The 21221-nt window shown below is 55.1% G+C and overlaps 1 long non-coding RNA gene across 1 annotated transcript; it reads left to right on the plus strand.

Annotated features, from left to right (window-relative positions):
- Positions 1-745: 745 nt before the first annotated feature.
- Positions 746-8075, plus strand: LOC144314537 (uncharacterized). Its single transcript, XR_013380426.1, has 4 exons — positions 746-1274; positions 1783-1831; positions 5463-5852; positions 7058-8075. It is a non-coding gene; the product is annotated as an uncharacterized LOC144314537 (long non-coding RNA).
- The last annotated feature ends 13146 nt before the right edge of the window (positions 8076-21221 follow it).

The raw sequence follows: 21221 nt of genomic DNA on the forward strand, positions 1-21221 counted from the left end.
CCTCCACAGGTCTCAGCCCAGGGTGGCAAGAACCGGCCTTTGGTATCAAGTTTAGCTCCAGGTTCAAAGCCCACTTTTACCGAGAAAACTATTCCGGTCATATCCGGGTCGTCTCTACTTCTCGGATTTAATGGGCAAAAGATGGGAGAGCTCATTAACTTTCTTTGATGCTCAGGGAGGTGGCGAGGTTTAAAATGACAGCTGCTCTCCTTCTCCGGCGTGGAGGAAACTTCCAGAAAATGGATGCCCGCCATTTACTAGTGCATGACCTTGGGCCTCAGTTTCCTGGCCGTAGCTGATGGTCCTGCGGGGGCTGGGGGGGCGGGGGGGACTGTCCCAGTTAAAGCGCGGAGCCTGCTCGCTGCACGGGGAAGCGAGGCGCAAACGTGGGCTGCCACCTCCGTCCATCTCCAGATCTCATGACCCGCCGGTGCCCCGGGAGGGGCTGCAGCCGAGCTCACGGCGCACGGGCCCCGCGGTGGGGGCGCGTCACCGTCACCGGGAGGGGAGGTGACCTCGGAGCGCAGGAGCGGGGACGCGCCGAGGCCGGCGGGGAGGCCAGGGCTCCCGGTCCCCCACCCCGCGCGCAGCCGGCCCTGCCACTAAGGCATCGCGCTCCCTGGGAGCCCGGGGACCCCTCGGGGACCCATCGGGCGACAGCTTCTCCTCGGCGGGGCGGCCCCCGGGCGCGAGCGGGGTGGGAGGCGCGTCCCCCTGCCCCGCCCACCTCCGAGTCCCCGGATCGAGGGGCGCGCGCAGGAGGGGGCGGGGAGGCGCCCAGCTCGGATGGCGGGGTCCGCGCGCTCCAGGACCCGGTCCGACTGGAGGCCCGCCTCGCTCCCGCCTGCCCTGGGGCTGAGGTCGGCCAGCCCGGGTTCTTTTTTTTTTCCCCACAAAGATTTTATTTATTTATTCATGAGAAACAGAGAGAGAGAGACACAGGCAGAGGGAGGAGCAGGCTCCATGCGGGGAGCGGGACGTGGGACTCGATCCTGGGTCTCCAGGACCACGCCGTGGGCTGCAGGCAGGTGCAGCTAAACCGCTGAGCCACCCAGGCTGCCCCCAGCCCAGGTTCTCATCCCGGCCCAGCCTCTTACTAGCAGTGCGTCCTTGAGGAGGGCGTCTAAACGACTCGTGCCTTAGTTTCCCCCTGGGTTAATCGTAGCACCCTCGTTAGTACAAGTGCAGCTCAGGACATGTGCACAGTGAGTGCTCAGTGAGTGCTGGCTATTGTCACTTGGAGTGGCACCTTGGTGCATTCGGTGACCTCAAGGGTAAGCGCTATTTGGGCAGCGTTTTGGGGGAAGGTGCTAGGTTTCCTGCAGAAAACACTAACTTGAGCCTCTGCTCTGTCATTTACTCACATCGGAGCCTGGGCAGGCATTTCAGCTTCTGCAGCCTCAGCTTCCTCATCTGTAAAGGGGCGGGGGGGGGGGGGGGTCCATCTAGATGATGATTATGCAGATTATCACTTAAACATCAGGTCCCATTGGGGAGCCAAGTGTGCAGTCAGCTGCTGTGACCTGGGTGGGTGATCCTCACGGTGCCCCCAGGCCAGCGCAGGAAATGGGCAGCTTGCTGCAGCTCAAGTCTCTGTGGTTCCCTGTGGCTTCTGCCAGCCAAGGACGCCTTATCTCAGTGTGCTCTGTGGGCTGCAGTGGTGGGCGGGGTCTGGGGAGGTGTCCAGAGGTGGGGGGAGGGGGAGAGGGGGCTGTGGTTAGGAACTGGGCAGAGGGCAGTGGGACCTGGATTGTCATCTGTGCTCTGCCCCCTCTTGCCTAGGTGGCCTTGGACGGTCCCTGCATTGAATCTGGACTTCCTCATCTGTAAGGTGGGTGCCACCAGGCAGTTGTGAGGACCCAATAGGGTGGCGGGTGCAGAGCATCTGGCACAGAGGTGCTTACTAACCAGCGCTTCTGTAGGGTCCTGTTAGTGTTTACACGCTCACTCAGTTGCCCACTACCAGCTGATGCCGCAGATATGTTGTGCTCTGGAATGTGGACTCATCGGTCATGTAAGGGAGTGCACAAGCGCACATGTAAACCACGAATGGCAAGTGTTAGGCCAGAGCTCCGAGAGCACAGTTAGAGGAGGTGGCCACCCCGAATGGTCAGGGATGGAGGGGCACGAAGGATGCCCCAAATTAGAGGACAGGATGTCTTTGTTTTTTGTTTTTAGATTTATTTATTTATTTATTTATTTATTTGAGAGAGAGAGAGAGAGAGAGAGAGAGAGAGAAGGGGTAGATGGAGAGAAAGAATCCCAAGCTGACTTCTTGCTGAGCACAGAGGTGGGTGCAGCCCTGGGATCACAACCTGAGCTGAAACCCGAGTCGGATGCCTAACCACCTGAGCCACCCAGGGTTCCCTGGAGGACAGGGTTTCTTAGCTGAGGCCCCCTGTAGAAACCACGAAGAGCTAATGACGGACAAGGGGACTAGATGAGGGTAGGAGGACAGGCTCGGGCAAAGGTGTGGGGGGTGAACCATCATAAGCTGTAGGAAGCATTGCTGGGAGTTCAGAATGGTAGGAGCAGGGGCAGGCTGGTGGGGGGTGGGGGGGGACCGGGCTCATGGTGAACGGCCTGATGCCAAGCATGGATTTTGCCTCCGGGAGCCTTGGAAAGCTGAGGGCTGAGACAGGATCCGTGGCCCTGTCAGCACAGACAGTACCACTCAGTCCTTGCCAAGACAGCGACATGCCCGGCATCTGACGGGTTTTATTTAATAACCCCCAAGACGACCCTCTGTCCTAGGTAGGCCCTATGATGATCCCCATTTGAGGCACAGAGAGGTTAAGGAAGTGGCCCCAGGTCACATAGCCATTAAAGGCTAAGCTAGGACACGAAGCTGGCTGGCCAGCTCCAGCATCCAAGCACCACCCCCCTCCCTGTGGATCAGCTCTGAGCACCAGCCTGTCCAGGGCCGACTCTGACAATTCCAGGGTCATGCTTCTCTCTCCTCTGCGCCTGCCCATTCCTGCTCTGGGCTCTTGCTCCGAGGCTGATGGACAGTGCGGCTTTAATGCAGGGCCCTTGGCTGCCCAGCTGTGGAGAAGGAGAGCAATTTGTCTGCAATCCCATAAGCCAGTGAGTGACTCAGTATGCTGGCAGCCCCCTCCCCCCCCAGCCTCAACTCTGGTCCCGGCTGACAGGAGTCATGGTCACCCCAGTCCCTTGCCCTGTCTCAGTCTCTCCTTCCTGTAAGGGGTCTTGGGGCCTGAGAGTGTGAACACTGCTCCTCCATCACCTAGAGCCTCCCCTCCCCTTCCTTCCCTCCATCTCAGCTCAGGTGTGGCCCCTCAGGCTTTGCCCCCCATCCTGTCCATGCACCATCCTCCCAGACCCTGCGGCCACCTGGATCCTTCTTCTCAAAGACCAGTTGGATCTAGTCTCTCCCTGCCCCCTGCTGCCCCAGGAGAGGGTCCCAGTTCCCCAGACAGGCCAACACGGCTCTTTACCAGCACCTCCCACCCCTCTTTCCAGCTCCGTGTCCCCAAACTTCCCCAGACACAACCAACTTTTCAGTAAACGTCTCCTTGTGCCTCCAAGAGCCTCTGAGCCTCTGAAACTGCTGTTCTCTCTGCCAGGAATGCCCTTCCTCTTTTATCCTCCTGGTGAAATCCTACTTATCCCTCAAATGGCACCTCCTCTGGGCAGCCTTCCCTGACTTCCCCAGGCAGGACTAGTTGCTCCTTTTCCAGTGTGCCCCCATCACCTTGTGTGGCCGGGAATTCCCAGTGATCCTATTGTTTGAAGATTAGTTGATTAGCAGCCCCTTCTCTCCCAGACTTTGAACATTGCCCAATAATATCCGAACAGCTGCCACCACTAAGCTCTTACTATGTGCCAGGTATGGTGCTAAGACTTTGCCTGCATGATTTCCACTTCTCTTGACCACCCTGGAGGCAGGGGCCACATTCATCCCCATTTTATAGATGGTGAGTGGAAACACACGGGTGAGGTGACTTGCTCAAGGTCATATGCCCTTAAGTCATATGCCCTCTGCCAGTCTCTCTGCAGAGTTAGAGTCTTAACCAGCCCTCTCTGCGGCCTCGTTCTTCCCAGCACAGAGCCCAGCATGGATCAGCTATGCACAGAGGCTTGCTGAATGAGGGAGTGAATGAATAAATAGGAGGTTTCCCATGGCTAGCTAGGTCTCTAGATTGGCCTTAGGAGGTTCAAGGGAAGGGAGCTAGCACAGATACACACCTGAGTGTGCCAGGGAATACCCTTGGCCGCCCTGGGATCCTGATACTATTCACATCATTTCACAGATGGAAAAAACAGAGCTCTTCAAAGGCCTTCCCAAGCCCAGAGGGGATGGTGGCAGAGAGTCAGGATCTCCGTGATTCAGAGAGTGTTTAGGACAAGGATCTGGGGACCCCTCTGCTTCTGGAGAGGGGGAAGGTGCTCCTTTCGGCTTCATCAGAGCTCCCATCCTTGGAGGAGAATCCTAGAAAATCAAAGTGAAGCCAGGGCTTGGGGTCGTGGCCTTGATTCTCGTTGTGAGGGGTGTGAGCAGGGTCGTCACATTTTCTGGATGACAAATGAGCTGAGGCATGGCCAGAGAGGCCACGGGGAGGACGGGAGAAAGTGAGTTTAAGTAACAGTTAAGAGCTGGGGTGTGCAAACAGACAGCCCTGGGCTGGAATTCCACCCCCTGTGCTATATCTTTGCTGTGTGTCCTCGGGCATCATTTAACCTTCCTGAATCTCTTTCCTCTTCTGTAAAATGGGGATGACATCTTCATGTTGGGTTTTGGTGAGGATCACAAATGTTGCGTCCAAAGTGCTGGGCAGCCCGGGTGGCTCAGTGGTTTAGCGCCGCCTTCAGCCTGGGGCTCCACCCTGGAGACCCCAGATGGAGTCCCATGTCGGGCTCCCTGCATGGAGCCTGCTTCTCCCTCTGCCTGTGTCTCTGCTTCTCTCTCTGTGTGTCTCTCATGAATAAATAAATAAAATATTAAAAAGAAAAACAACAAAGTGCTCAGCATGTGATAAGCACTTTGTAAATTTAGCTGTTATTAGTGGGGATCAGAATTAGGTTCTCCAGAATTTGGGTTAGGTTGAGAGTCAGGATAGGGTTATGCAAAACTAGGACCTGGGCTGCCACCTGCTCAGGAGGGGTGGGGCTGCATGCATTTGTCTGCTCCTAGGGCCCACACAGAGGACCCTGCTGGGGGGTCAGGAGGAGGGTGAGCTCAGAGTTGAGATGTTTGAGTAACAGTACGATGAAAAGTAAACGGATTTGAGTTCAAATCCTGCTTCTTCCACTGATGTGCTTGGGTGACTTGGGCAATGTACTTGGCTGTCTTGAAACTTCAGTGTACCCCTCTGTAAAATGGGGGCATTAGTACCTGCCCCAAAGGGGTTTGGTAAGTTTAATAAGATCATCACACCGGGTACAAGTGTCTACCCAAGTGTCAATAAGTGTTTTAGTTTTTAAAATGCTTTCCTCCCCAGAGGTTTTCCTTGCCGTGTTACTTGCTTTTGGAGAACGGCGGCTGGGCTGCTTGGAGCAGCTCTCCCCATCCATCTACCAACGCGTTGCGGTACCTGTTCGGGGCCAGGCCTGTAACTGGCACCGTGGAGCCATTGAAGCATCTGGGAGAGGCGGTTGTCCAGGGGAGAGAGGACCGCGCTGCATCTGTGCAGCGCTCCAGGAAAACTAAGTGGGGAGGGGGACTAGTCAGCTCTGCTTCCAGGATCCTTCGGCGCCCACCTCCTCCCGCTCCCGGAGCCCACCTCCTGTCTACGAGGCTTGCGCGTCCCCTGCTGGCCTTCCCGCTGGCACTGCACCTGCGGCTCTGGAGACTCCGGCCACTGGGGCTGGCGACCAAATGTCCATAAAAGGTGGAGTATCCAAACTGGGAGGACCCTCAGAGATCATCCACCCATGCCTTACCGATGAGACAGGAGGCCCTGTGTGGGGCAGGGAGCTGGCACAGTGCAGGAATTCGGGGCCCTGGATCAGAGACGGGGCCCTGTCAATGCCTGGGGCTGGGAGGTGAGCTGCTCTCCAGGGAGGGTCCTCCCAGCCCAGCTCTGGCTTGTAGGTGGGGACTGGGGGTGATCATTGGTGGAGAGCAGGGGGGTTTCATATTTTCAGCCCCTCGCCCCATCCGGCTGACTCAGTCTTTGGGTTTCTTGTTTTGTTTTGGAGCAGCAGAGTCACTGCAACCTGATAGCTAGGAAATGGGAACTCAGGGGTGTGTGTGTGTGTGTGTGTGTGTGTGTGTGTGTGTGTGTGTGAGAGAGAGAGAGAGAGAGAGAGAGAGAGAGTGACGTTGGTGTCCATCAGCAGGTGCCTTGTGCTGGTGACATCACCATATTTTAAACTGGTTTCCCCACCCCCAAGTCCCCAGGAGCTGCTGCCACTGTCTTGCCCTTGATTCTCTAGCATAAAGTGGGGGTGTTGGGGGGGGAGGGGACATGAAAGCAGGAAAGATTCTTGCCTTTAGAGCTAGGTTTACCGGTAGCTCCTGACTGCCCCTTACACCCTCCCCAGGGCTTCTTCCTGGCTGGGCTGCTGTGTATGCATGTATGTGCACATGTGTGCACATGTGTGTATATGGCGTGTGTGTGTGTGTGTATGTGTGCTGTGCATGTCCGTGCCCATGGTGTTACCAGGGACGGGGCCATTAGAGCCTTATTGTCCCAGGAAGAGGTTTGCGTGGGCTGGAGAATGGTCCCTTTCCTGTTCTGATCACATGAAGACTGGGGGTCCGAGGTGTGTCCCCTGGTAGAGGGAACCGGGTGACAGTCTGGCTTAGCCTAGTTTAGGGGTCAGATGGGAGTTCCAGGCCTCCACCCATCTCCCCCAGTAGGATGGCTTCAGGCAAGTCCCTGCCTCACTTGGGACCTCAGTGTTGACCCCTGACAGATAGGGTCAGTGAGCTGTAGCTCACAGCTGTAGCTGTAGGTGCCTGGGGAGGATGACATGAGGTATCGCGGTAGAGGTCTGGGTGCACGCCCTAGGGAAGAGTGGAGGGTACTATTATTATTTTCTCTTTCTTTCTTTCTTTCTTTCTTTCTTTCTTTCTTTCTTTCTTTCAGAGAGAGAGAGAGAGCGAGGCAGAGACACAGGCAGAGGGAGAAGCAGGCTCCATGCAGGGAGCCCGACGCGGGACTTGATCCCGGGACTCCAGGATCAGGCCCTGGGCTGAAGGCAGGTGCTAAACCGCTGAGCCACCCGGGCTGCCCCGAGAGAGAACCTCAAGCAGACTCCCCGCTGAGCATGGAGCCTGACAGGGGGCTCGACCCTATGACCCTGATCCTATGATCATGACCTGAGCCGAAAACCAAGAGTCAGATGCTTAACTGACTGAGCCACCCAGGCGGCATGGGTACTACTATTTTTAATTGGGTGCTCTGCTGCTCGGTAATGGGACCCTCACCCAGCTTTCTGACTTCACTTCCTCTTCACCTTTCTCCTCACTCTGCGGCGGCCGCGCTGGCCTTCCTCCTGTGTCTGGAAGTCACCAGCCTTAGTCCAACTGGGAGCCTTTGCGGCGACTCTGCCTCCTGTTCAGTTGCCACATGGCTGGGTCCTTCCCAGCTTCAGGTTCCCATGTAATGTCACCTCCCTGGGGGCAGGGTGCCCCCTGTGTCCCCTCGACACACTCAACAACGCTCTCCTGGCTTTCCCCCGGCACCTACTGCTGCCAGGGCCTGAGTGCCGCTTCATTGTTGCCCCTCTCCTGCCTCTCAGGCTAAGCTGGGCACCTGTCCGTTTGGTGCCGTAGGCCCGGTGTCTGCCGCAGTGCAGTGCCCAGGGCACAGGAGGTCCTCAGTCATTGTCTGGTGCATGGAGACCACTGGTATTTGGAGCCAGACAGTCCTACCTTGAGCTTGAGTTAGAATTCCAAATCCTGGGGTCACCTGGGTGGCTCAGTTGGTGAAGTGTCTGCCTTTGGCTCAGGTCATGATCTCAGGGTCCTGAGATTAAACCCCCTCATCAGGGTCCCCGCTCAGCAGGGAGTCTGCTTCTCCCTCTCCCCATGCCCCGCCCCCACCGCTTGTGTACTCTTTCTCTTTCAAATAAATCAATAAAATCTTAAAAAAAAGAACTCCAAATCCTGGCTCCATCACTGGCTATGTGAATCTCATCAGCCCTCTGTCAGGTGGGGCTAAGAACAGTCGTGTTGGCTGCCACTGGTCAAGCAGTTGCTGTGTGCCGGGTGCTGCCCTGTGATCCCTGCTTCTTTATTTTGTCCTCACTATCACCCTATTATTATCCCATTTTACAGATGAAGAAACTGAGGCTCAGAGGAGTAAGTCATGGGCCTGATGATGATCTTGGCTCTCAGGTAAGGGCTGTAGGTGCAGGAACTTTCGGAACACAGCCAGTTTCTCCCCTTGGCATCTCATCGGTGCTCCGGGAGGACCTAAGATCTGGCACCTGAGTTCTCCTTCCAGCTCTGCCACTGACTTGCTGGGTGACTCCAGGTGGGTCCCCTCCCTAGAGCCCTGAGCCACGAAGTGCCATCTCTGGTGCCACAGGGCTGGGTGGAGCGGGGCAGGCAGTTGGAACTGGCTCTGGCTGGTAGTCACCAGGTGGGGATGCAGACCGGGGTTGCCAAATATTTGAACTCTTCAAGAGAAGCAGAAAATGTGGATTTTGATATGATATTTTATTTTGAGACATCAATAACAATTTTAAAAGGAAAAAGAAACGCACTGATTGGGCCGGACTCCACGTATGGGCTGCATCTGGGCTCATGGGCTGTCACTTTACAATCCGTGGGACACTCATTATCTAGTGGCTTCGTCCTGCCCTTGATAAAAGGGTCTCAAGCTGTTGAGTACTTTCTGTGTTCAGGGGCACGTGTGATGTTAATTGACACCCCCCCAACCCGTATCCCCCTGGCATTCCCACCGTGTAATGTTATCCCACTAGGTAGTATTATTATCTCAATCTGATAGAGGAGCACACTGAGGTCCAGAGAGGCTAAGTAACCTGTCCAGGGTCACACAGCTAATAAACGGCAGAGCCAGGGGGCAAAGCAGAGCTCTCTTGTTCCCAAACTTCTTGCGTAACCACTGCACCGTCCTGCCACAATGACCGCCCCTCCTCTCGCCTCATACTCCCTGTCCAGCCTCCTGCCCCCCAGGACTCCCCCTCTCCCATCCTTGCTTCTTGGGGACTCACACACTTGCTGACTGACTCCAGGGTTGGGCTGGCACAGTCTTGGCCTGGAAGGAGGGTAGAGCCAGACAAGAGCCTTCTCCTCCTCCCGGGACCTTGGCTTCCCCTTTCTGCAGACCCCCTGGTGCTGCAGGCTGTGTAGACACCTGCTGATTTGATGAGACTCCTGCCGAAGCAGCACCAAGGCTGTGGATGCCTCCAACAGCCCAGCCACAGACACGAGGAGGTGTCCTCTCCGTGTTGGAAATCGTGGTGGGGAGCTGGCTACTCCCTGTGTCAGTGGAGCTGTTGATGACTTTCCATATTTTTCCAGCAACTCTTGCTACAGATCCCCTGGTGTGCAGCGGCTGTGTGTCCATCTGTGCAAGTGTACCTGCCCAGGTGGGCATGTGGCTCTACATGGGTCTGGGCACGAGGAGAACTGCCTGTATGGTGGACTGCGGTGACCGCTGTGGGGGTGCCCATCTGCGTGCATGTCGTCTGGGCAGGGACTGCCTGAGAGTGCACAGGTGTGCACATGTGTTCCTAGACCTTTGTGGAAAACTTGAGGGTTTTTAAAAATCGAGGTGTAAGTTACATACAGTAAGGGGCACAAATCTTAGGCGTGCAGCTCAATGGGTCTTTACATATGTACAGTCAAGTGACCATAACCTAGGTCCGGGGGCTCCCTCAAGCCCCTCCCAGTTGATACTTCCCCTGGTGACTGACCACCCTTCTAGCCTCTACCCTATCACATGCATCGGGACTCGAGTTCTTTTTGAATTTTCATGCTGATCCTGTTCCAGCTGCTCAGCAAGTCTGTGAATTCAAGCAGCAGCAGCAATAGCAGAACAGACGTGGCCTTAATATTTGGAAGGTGAACTTCCCTGAAATCCGGGGACTCAGGCCCTCGGGGAGGCCGTGTGAATGTTGCTTCCAGGGGTGGAGGTGGGAGACAGCAGTTGAAAGAGCTGTCATTTAGTGAGTGTTTACAGGTGCTTCAGAGAAATGATTTTTCAAAAAAGATTTTATTTATTTATTCATGAGAGATATGGAGAGAGAGAGAAGCAGAGACACAGGCAGAGGGAGAAGCAGGCTCCATGCAGGGAGCCTGATGTGGGGCTCGATCCCGATCCCAGGACTCCGGGATCACACCCTGGACTGAAGGCAGGTGCCAAACCACTGAGCCACCCAGGGATCCCATAGAGAAATGATTTTATTTAAGTACCACGTAGCCTTATAAAGTTGGTATGATTGTCTCTATCTTGTGGATAAAGACCCTAAGGCTCAGAGCCAGGCAAGAAGATGGCCAGGCTCACAGAGCTAGTGAATAGCAGAGTGGAATTTGAATCCTGGTGTCTTGTCTCCAAAGCTGTTTTTTCCCTTCCCAAGGCGATCTGTTTGGATGATCAGTGACCCCTTGCTGGGGCCAGGCCCTTGCTCCAGTGTACTCTCCTTGGGACACCCCCCTTTGTACTTTCTAAGGCCCCAACCCACCTGGAGTTAAGTCATCACCTACATCCCAGGCATCACTGTTGCTTTGGAAACTAAGATGGTCTGAGCTGGACAGGCGATTGTAGGTCATCTTGTCCGATGCCCTCAGCTTGTGGCTGGACGTGGGGCTCTCAGTTGGTGGGGACCTGCCCGGGGTCACACACTGGCCCTATGGCAGTTTTGAGTACGGATCCTGATGATCTGTTGTTTGGACATTGGTGGAAGGAGCAGGGCCGGTCACCCTCAGGGATGTGAGGGAGCTGGGGAGTCTACCCTTCCTTGCTGGCTCTCTTCTCTGTGCTGTCCTGGTTTTCAAAGGGACAGAACCCAGGGTCCTGAAGGGGACTCCTGTCTGACCTCACCTATGCCAGTCTGGCCAGGCCTTGGCTTCCTTCAGCTCTAATTGGAACCGGCAGACATCGGGTGGGTGGGTCGGGGTATTGATTGTACCTCCCCATCTTACAGGCCTTGCTGCACCTGCCACTACCTGAGCAGGTGACAGTGTGGCACACGGGAGCCAAAGTTGGCTTGGAGCCGCAGAGGGGACTTTCTATGTCTTTTTTAAAAAATTTATTTTTATTTTTTTATTATTTTATTTTATTTTATTTTATTTTATTTTTTGGGGAGGGACTTTCTATGTCATCTGGGGCAGATCACTTTGCCTCTCTGAGCCTTCGTGTCTTTATCTGTGAAATAGGGATAATAATAGGACCTACTTCATAAGGGTATTGTAGAGATTACTCGTAATAGGGTACCAGTGGCGGCTGCCAGACTTTGAGTGTTTTCTGCATGCTAGATGCCATTTAATCTTCCCTGCGGCTTTATGAGGTAGTTACTGTCAGTATCCCCTTTCTGGTTTTTTTTTTTTTTTTAAGATTTTATTTATTTATTTATAAGAGACAGAGAGAGAGGAGAGAGAGAGAGAGAGAGAGAGAGGCAGAGACACAGGCAGAGACACAGGCAGAGGGAGAAGCAGGCTCCATGCAGGGAGCCTAATGTGGGACTCGATCCCGGGTCTCCAGGATCACACCCTGGGCCGAAGGCGGCACTAAACCACTGAGCTACCCGTGCTGTCCAGTATCCCCTTTTTGTCCTGGGGGAGGAAACTGAGGCTCAGGGGCTGTTGAATGGTTTGCTCCACTAGTAAGCAGTGGTGCCTGGATTCCAGCCCGGATCTCTCCGACTCCAAAGCCCTGGATACTTAACCCAGGAGGGTTATTCCAGATATTCAACAATTGGCCTGGCCTGGCCCCAAGCCATCAGGATAGATGCCTGCTATAAATAAACAAGCTGTATGTTCTTCTCCCGGTCCCGTCTTATCCATTACACACTCGACTGTGTTAAATAGGATTACTCCAGGAAATGAGATTACAGATGTCAAGCGGCTCGGGGAACCTCGAGGCTCTCCATGGCATGGGCTTCTATTTCTTCTTACACTGTGGGGAAGAAGCCCGTGAATCAGGACACCGGGGCTGAACCTGGGGCTTGGCCGAGTGACCTTTGGTGAGTCCTGGAAGACCGCTTCCAGAATCGGAGATGAACTAGGTTGAAACCTGCCAAGTTTGGCAGGTGCTCAGTGAGCATCGTCCATGCACCAATTACACAGGATTTGTCAAGACAGACCAGGAGGCCCTCAGCGTGGCCCCAGGGTATTATATCACCCCATCAAGGGATTAGCATAGTTGGTTTTTTTTTTTAAGATTTATTTATTTATTTGAGAGAGAGAGTGTGTATGAGCAAGCAGGGGGAAAGACAGAGGGAGAGTTAGGGGGAGAGAGAAGGAGACTCTATGCTGAGCGGGGAGCCTGTCGTGGGGTTTGATCTCATGACCTTGAGATTGTGACCTGAGCAGAAATCAAGAATCGATGGCTTAGGGGATCCCTGGGTGGCCCAGCGGTTTAGTGCCTGCCTTTGGCCCAGGGTGCGATCCTGGAGTCCCGGGATCAAGTCCCACATCGGGCTCCCGGCATGGAGCCTGCTTCTCCCTCCGCCGGTGTCTCTGCCTCTCTCTCTCTCTATGTCTATCATAAATAAATAAATCTTTAAAAAAAATAAAAATAAAAATAACAAAGAATCGATGGCTTAACCAACTGAGCCACCCAGGCGCCCCTCACAAGTCAGTTTTTAAAGAACGACTTAAAACACGTCCCAATTATTTTTTCATTGTCCCAACTTGATGTGTGCACCTTGATCATATTTAAAGTATTCGATCTGGTTTCGACAGGTGTAGACACTGGTGAGAATACCACCACGGTCACCACGCCTGACATCTCTGGCCTCCTCCAAGTGCTCTCGTTGCCTGTAGCCACCTGCCTCCCTCCGGGCCCATTCTCTGGCACACAGTGAGGTGTTTTCTGTCAGTATAGATCGCTTTGCCTTTTCCAGACGTTCATATAAATGAAATCGTACCACGTGTAGGCTTCTGTGTCTGGCTTCCTTCATCGGCGTAGTCTTTTCGAGATTCATCCCTACAGTCACGTCCCTTTGTATTGCTGGGTACGATTCTATGGTATGGATGCACCACAGCTTGTCTTTCTGTTCACCTTTGGTTGATGGATGTTGTTTTCTGCCCCCCACAGCTTTGGCTGTTATAAATAAAGCTCTTAGGAGCATTTAGGTACCAGTCTTTGTGTGGACGTATATTTTCGTTTCTCTCGGTGAATACACAGTGATGGAAGGGCTGGGTCGTGTGGACCATTTCCAAGAAGGCCGTACCATTTTCCATCCTCACCCGCAGTGTATGGGGGTCCCCGTCACTCCACATCCTCATCAGCACTTGGTCTGGTCCGTCTTTCCAATTTTAGCCACTCTCACGGGTGTGTAGTGTAGACATACGAGGTCATCCGTCGGAAGATGGATTTTGTCTCAAGTTTCAGAAGGAACTCTCCATGTGTCAGAGTGGTCCAGTTGTGGAATGAACCTCCTGGTGGAGTGGTGAGCCTCCCATTCCTGGGAGTGTTCAAGACTTTGAGGGTCTGGTTGGGAAGTGTGGACAAAGGATTCCAACCTCAGGTGGGTCTGGACTAGATTTCCTGAGCTATCTCCAACCTTGTGGTTGTAAGAATCTTAAATGGTGAAAGCCTCACTGGTGGCCTTATTATTAATATCTAGACCTTGCCGACTCCCTCCATCATGAAGCCCCTACTCTGACGTCTGGCTTGTCCCGTGACTTTCTTATGAAGGGTTTCTCCTTTAGGTTCCTGACAGTCCTTCCTGGCTTCCATTAGGTGCCTGCCTCTCGTCTGCCGGGCACGTCTCATGTGCATCTGGACCCAAAGCGATCGTGGTCCTGCCACCATCTTGTGACCTAGTGGTTGCAGGTGGATGACTGGGTGCTGAGCCCCCAACCCCACGTGTGTCCAGTCCCAGTTCTGGCTCAGTCAGGCCCTCTATGACCCTGTAGAAGAAATCAAAGGCAAGCCATTTTTATAAAAAGGCTTTCTTTTGGATGAGGTTCACCTCAATTGATTTGCATATTAAAAATGGGCGAGCACATACACCTTTGAAACCATTGTTACAGGTGAGTTTTTCTATGATCCATCCTGCTGGTGGTGTTCATGCCCTTGTGCAGTGCTCTCCCTCCACATTGTACCAGGGCTGGTCTTTTTTTTTTTTTTTAAAGATTTTATTTATTTATTCATGAAAGGCACAGAGAGAGAGGCAGAGGAAGACGCAGGCTCCATGCAGGGAGCCTGATGTGGGACTCGATCTCGGGTCCCCAGGATCACACGCTGGGCCAAAGGCAGGCAGCAAACCGCTGCGCCACCCAGGGATCCCCCCAGGGCTGGTCTTGGTGACCAATAAGATATGGACGGAAGTGCTGGAGCCTCACTTCTGAGATTAGGTCCGCAGAGACAGGGCTGCTTCAGTCCGGGTCACCTCCCTGTCTTAGATCATTTGCTCTGGGGAAGGCCAGCTGTGCTGCCATGGACAGCCCGATGGAAGGCCCGTGAAGGCAGGAGCTGCAGTCTCCAGCCAACGGCCGATGGCCGCAGGGTGAGCTTGCAAGTGGGTCCTCCAGCCCCATCAAGCCTGCAGAAGATAGAGCCCAGGCTGACATCTGACTTCAACCTCACCAGGGACCAGAGTCAGGACCACCCAGCGAAGCCACTTCTCCATTCCTCACCCTCAGACACAGAGCTAATAAATGCTGCTCTGAACCACTAATGTTAGGGCGTAATATGCTCCGCAGCAGTAGAGCACTACTTCATCCTCTGACCCGGTCCCCCTGCCTGACCCCACCCGAACCCTGGAATGGAATCCTGATGGAGTGTGGGCCGTGCTCCTGGTCCAGCACAGCTGACTGACGCAGCTTGACTCCTTCCAGAAATTCTTCCTTTCCCTCTTTCCCTCTTTCCCTCTTTCTTTCTTCCTTTTTCCTTCCTTCCTTCCTTCCTTCCTTCCTTCCTTCCTTCCTTCCTTCCTTCCTTCCTTCCTTCCCTCCTTTCTCCTTCTTCTCTCCCTCTCTCCCTTTCTCTTCTTCTTTCTGCAGGAGTTGAAGATCAGATCAGAGACTCAGCTGGAATAGAAGGGAAGCTCTGGGGTGGCGCTGCCAAGCCAGTCTATAGAGAGACAGCACTGAAGTCAGAGAGCAGCGAGGCGGGGGAGAGCCCTGGTGGCCCCGGGGGACACACGCTGCCCTGGGACCTGGCAGGTTTTGCGTCTCCCGGCTATGCTGTTGGCGGCCGAACGGTGGGGAATTCCTCTGGCCATTAAAATAGTCTGTGTGATTTGAGCTCCCGTAAGTTTCTGCTTTCCCGATCATATCATCTTTTGCCAATAATCTTTGTTGGCAACATTTTTGGACAGACATAAAATGTTCCACTGAGCGGGCCGGTCTTGGTTTGCTCTACCACTGACCTCCGGTTGGACATCTAGGTGATTTCCAGTTTCTTTCTATTATAAATAATGCCATGACGAACATCTCCGGCACTAAAGCCTGTCTCCCGTCTTCAGTGATATCTTCAAGAGGTGTTCCCAGAAGCGGGGACGAGCGGGCCAGAGGATACAAACCTCTTGAAGCAACCCAAACATCCTTCCTTCCAGAAAAAACGGCACTGAGTCCCGCCAGCGGGACACTGTTCATCTCACCTCCCCCGACCCCAGCGCCAGGTTTCTCTCTGGGTGCAGCGGGCCTGGCTCCGGGCACCTGCTGGGGGACGAGCCCGCGCATCCCCCTGTGGAGGCGGCTGCTGTGTTGTGCCAGTGCCTCTAGGGTCTACACAAGTCAGGGAAGATCTATGTCGTTTTCTTTGATTTCAAATGAAGTAGATTCTAAACACCACTTAAAAATACATTAATAATGGTGTTGGTGCATCATTCATCTTGGAGAAGTGACAGATGTTTCCCTCAGCAAAATGCTGAAGTGGGAAAGTGGGTTAGGGAGTTAGGAGATTGATTAGTTTCTGTCAAGGGGCTCATTACCTCTAGCCTAGACGACCTCCTAACTGGCCCCCTGCCGCCAGCTCCCACAGCCTGTAACCCTGGCCCAATCTGTCCCCTACACTCGGGTCTAGTTAATCTTGCTGACACAGTTCTGGAAAGTGGGGTGTGTGAGTGGTCGGGAGTCAGGTGCCCGGGGTCCTCGTTTCGGCTCTGTCCCTGAGTTCCTGGGCGTGGTGGACGCACATCTGCTTCTGTTTCCCCCTCTTCTTGGGTCAGTACTCTGATGTTCCTTTGAGGTCCTACCCTGCCCCTTTCTCAGTCCTGGGGTGTCGGGCTAGGCTGACACTTCTCCCCTCCTCATCCCACCCCACCTCAGAGGTAGGCATATCATACCCAGGTTTGGCCATCGAGAGTTCTGCAGACCTCTGGCCCGATAATTGGTTCAAGGGACAGCCTGTGTCTGAAGTTGAGCCAACTGTTTTCTGAGGCCTGGATCCAACTGTACCTGAAGTTCACTCTTCAGTATCCTGGTTATGTGACCCAAATCTCTCTCCCTCCTGCCTCTGCCTCCTCCTCCTCCTCCTCCTCCAAGTCCATCAAGGTTGGGGGCTTGTTACTTACAAACCAAAGAGCTGAGACTGGTACAGCGTGACCTTGAGTACGTCCTCTTTCTTTGGTGGTCTCAGTTGCTCCGTCTGGGAAATGAAAGATTTCTGGATTCTTTGAGGTTCTTCCCTAGCCTGGAAGGTTCAAGTTCCCCATCTGGGCTGTGGCGACCCTCACCTTGGGAGGGTCACAGGTGGAGGGGCTGGCTCGTGTGGAGATTCATCTGTGGGGCAACATCACCAGGAGAAACCTCAGTGGGCACGGTGTCCCCAGACCTCCGAAGGGCTGCCCTGGAGCCGAGGCAGAAGCAGAGCAGGCTCCCTGGGGAGCAGGGGGGGAAGACCTAGGGGCCTACTGGGGTTTCCTGGAACATTGCGAACAGTAACAAGATGTGCTGCCCATGCTCTGTGTCTGTCAATGGTTCCCAAGTACCCTCAGGATGAAGTCCCATCCCCTTAGAGGGGCAGAAGGCCAGGCTCCACGTGGGGCTTAATAAATATTAAAAGAACAATTAAATGAACAAATGCCTTTCATGACCAGGCTCTTGCCTAACTCCCCAGCACTAAACTCAGACACTCCACTGTCGACCCTGCACACCTCCTCACTGGCCTCCTTGAACACACCTCAATCTCTCGTACATGCTGCTCCCTCCCCCTGGCCTCTCTTCCCACCACCCAGCTGGCAAACACACTTTTCCTTCAACCCTCTGCTCAGCTCATTTGCTGACTCAGCAAATATTTGTGGAGACCCTTTACCAGAAAGTGTGGGCACTCTTGTAGGTGCTAGCATTGACCAGGTGAAGTCTGTTCTCATGGAGCCTCTTCCTGGGGATGGTGGGGTAGGGCGTGCAGCAAATACGGAGGGTGTCAGTAGGTGATAAATTCGTTGGAGGAGATTATTCAGCCATGGGGGTGATGGGGAGCGTGCCTGGGGGACGTGGTTGTTTTTGTTTTTTAAAGATTTTATTTATTCATGAGAGACACACAGAGACACAGGCAGAGGGAGAAGCAGGCTCCATGCAGGGAGCCCGATGTGAGACTCGATCCCAGGACCCCGGGATCACGCCCTGAGCCAAAGGCAGACGCTCAACCGCTGAGCCCCTGGGCGTCCCAGTTGTTTTTGTTTTTAATAAAGGGCAGTCAGGGAAGCTACTCTGATCCAGTGACACTTGGAAATGAGGGAGTTTGCTGTGATCTGAGGGAAGGGTGGTGCAGGTGGAGGGAACAGCAGATGCCAAGGTCTTGAGTGAGGAGGAAGCTCAGAATGTTTGTGAAATGGTGAGGCGAGCCCTGTGCTGGAGTGAGGGGGCGAGGGGTGTGGGCAGAGGTCAGAGGGTGACAGCAGAGGGCAGCTGTGCAGGGTGGTGTAGGCCAGAGCGGGAGGGGGGCAGGGAGTAGGGAGACGGGCGGGACCTCCGGCAGAATTCCAGGGTGCCGGCAATGGGAGCGGTAGCAGTGGCCGGATTCTGGGTCTGCTTTGAGGGTGGAGGGGCGGATCGGCCTGCAGGGGGGCAGGAGACAGGTGTGGGGGTGGTGAGGAGCCCCGGGCCTGGGGAGGGGTGTTGTACACAGGCTGGGAGGCTACGGAGGACCCCAGGTGGAGGGCAGGGCTGCCTGGTGGCTTCACCCGGGCATTGGCCACTGGACTCGTGCTGGAGATGGGGACCGACACAGGAATTTGGGGCCATGGGGAGAGGTTGGGGCCAGAGGCATGAGTTTCAGCAGGAAGCAGGTGGTTAGACCAGAGACTGCAGGGGGCGAGGCGGGGAGCCAGCGAGTCCTGACTTGGAGGAGCCTCTGGAGGAGCCGCCAGGAAGCAGGAGGAAGACTGGGGAGAGAGAGGCTGTCCCAGCAGTCAAGAGGAGAGAGACGTGTCCCCTGCTGAGGCCGGGCACAGGACCTGAGGGCTGGAGCCTGGCAGGTGGCCTCAGCAGCAGGTGGGTGCATGGTGACCTTGCGAGAGAGCGAGAGGGCGAGAGGGCGGCGGGGACAGTGGATGAAAGTGTAGATGAAAGTTCTGCAGGGAGGCCCCCAGGGGCCGCGCTTCGTGGGGCTGGGGACGTGTGGTCTGGAGGGTGGCGGAAGCTTCTGGAGGACTTTGAGGGCTTTATTTAGTTTAGAAATCGCTCTCTGGCTCTCCAATGGGGAACTTCAGGAGCCTTTGATCCTGAGCAGGCCCTGCCAAGCCCCTTCCTGCCGCCCCTGACCCAGGGCCCCCTGCCCGCGGGTGCTGGCCTCTGTCCCCGCTGCCTTGGATCCTGGCCAGGCTGCGGCATGTGTGCGTGGGCCCGGCTCAGCCCCACCAGCCCCGGGGCCGCGGAAGTTGGGACGCAGCGGGAGCGTCCGGACAGAGCCGTGGGAGGGCCTTTTGTCCCAGGCCGGCCCTGCAGTTTGGTCAGGCCCTCGAGGGGCCGGAACTGGCCTCTGATGCCCCAGACAAAGGGTCTCCTTGAGAGGCCAGGCAGTGGGGACCTGGGGCTTATCCCCAGTTTTGTGAGACCATCAGAGGGTCGAAGAGCAGGGAACACGGCTCTTACGTCACCAATACTGTTGGGGAGGCTGCCTTGCCCTCACTGCTCGGCTCTTCCTGGCCACCTCCTGCCCTGCTTCTGTCCTCACCCCTCCAGGGCACCTGTCAGGGCCTCAGGGCGCCCATGAGAGTAACTGGTGTGGGTCAGAGTAAGGGCGGCACTGCCCGAGGGCCAGGCCCGCGCCCCTGGGTGCTGATCCTCACGACAGCCTGCAGCCTGCAAGACCGCTATCCCCCTCCCAGGCCCCCCCTTCACAGATGAGCACCCGAGGCACGCAGGGTTCAGGGTGTGCAAGGGGCGGGGCTGGGGTTTAGCCCCAGGCAGCCTCTGGCTTCCTGAGATCCGAGATGATGCCACCGGGAGAGGGAGGTGGCCTGCTCCACGGAGCCGTGCCCGGGGCCGGGGCTGTGCCTTGCAGTGCAGAGGCTCCTTGGGGTGGCTCGTGGGACCTTGGGCAAGTCCCTTACCTCTTCGGAGGCTGCTGGCTCCCCTTCCCGGCGTTGCTGTGCTAACAGAGGCCAGGCCGCGTGTGCTCTCTGGTCTGTGGTGCTGCGCACGGCTGCAAGGTGTGAGTGGCTTCTCTTCCCTTCCCTGCTCCCAGGTGCCATTGGTCACCACGGCTGAGAAGGTGACATGTTTTGGGCACCTGGGTGGCTCAGTCGTTGAACGTCTGCCTTTGGCTCAGGGTATGACCCCGGGGTCCTGGGATCGGGTTCCACATCCGGCTGCCTGAAGGGGAGCTCCCTGCTCCTCTGCCTGTGTCTGTCTTTCTCTTTCTGTGTGTCTTTCATGGATAAATAAACAAAATATTAAAAAAAAATAAGAAGAAAGTGACACGTTTCCAGGCATTTACCTCAGTAGTGGTCTCTGGAACATCCCCTAAAATCGTGGCTTCTTATCAGGGTGCCAGCCTGGCTTACCTGGGGAACTGTACACAAAGACCCGTGTCCTGAGTCCTGCCCTGGAGATTCTGAACCGAGCTCCTACAAGCTGTTATACCCAAAGCAGTGAATCTCTAACAGTGGAATGAATGCCTGACTGGGAGAGGTGGTAAAGGAGAGACTTGGAAGGCTGAAGTTGGGTGGGGGTGGGAGGGTCCTTTCCACATCCCTGGTGTACTCAGCAACCCCCTGACAGAGAAGCGGCCCCTTTGCCTGGTGGGTCAGCGAATTGAGTCTGCTAAGCTTTGCACTTAATTAAAAGGGAAGGGAGTCAACGGTCTGGGGCTCAGGGAGCTCCTGATCTGTCAGGAGGTGCCGCTCAATTGTCCTCAGTGAAACCTCACTTCCGAGCATCCTTCCCGGAGGGGAGGGCATCTGGTCTCTGCCTCTTCTCATGTGCTTCCCTCTGTCTCTGATGACAGCTGCCCTGTACGTGTACACGCGGCCCTGGGCTGAAGGCAGTCCCTGCGGTAGGACACTGGGTGAGCTCCTTTAGTGGATGAGGGCCCGAGCTTCTGACCCACAAAACCACTTACTCAAGGTCCCACAGCTGCTAATCTGTAGGTTAAGAGTGTAAGAGTACAGTCTTAACCCCTACTCAGCGCTGCTCCCTATCAGCCGGGAATGCAAACCGGGGTAGGCTGAGACCAACAGGAAGCTTCCTTAGCACTGTTGAAAGAACTTGGGGCTTCTCATTCTCAGGGATTAGAATTCTAGGGCTGGCGCAGTAGCCCAGCAGCATGCGCAGAGAAGGGGCTCTCTCCAGTCTATCGTCCCTGACTTGTGGTTTTTGCCCTCTTAGTCCCAATGTGGCTGCCATACCTCCAGCCCTCTAATATGCATTCCAGGCAGCAGGGTGGTAGAAAGGTCAAAGGTCTCCAATTTGGGAGGCTTTGTCTTTTTTATTTGGGAAGGGAAGCCCTCCTAGCAGGCTCCCACCTAGATCTCCTGGTCCAGAAATGCCCTTGGCTGGAAGGTAGTTAGGAAAACGAGAAATTAGCCTTCCAGTCTCTAGAGTTTCAGATGTAATGGAGGGGGGGCTGGGTAAGGCGTTGGGGGCCAACCTGTGTTCCCGCGTGGCCTTTGGCTGTGGTCTTTCCATGCAGGTCCCTTCACCTGCTCAGCGGGCCCCGCAGAGG

The sequence above is a fragment of the Canis aureus genome, chromosome 5 (assembly GCF_053574225.1).
Source record: "Canis aureus isolate CA01 chromosome 5, VMU_Caureus_v.1.0, whole genome shotgun sequence".
Classification (NCBI taxonomy): domain Eukaryota; kingdom Metazoa; phylum Chordata; class Mammalia; order Carnivora; family Canidae; genus Canis; species Canis aureus.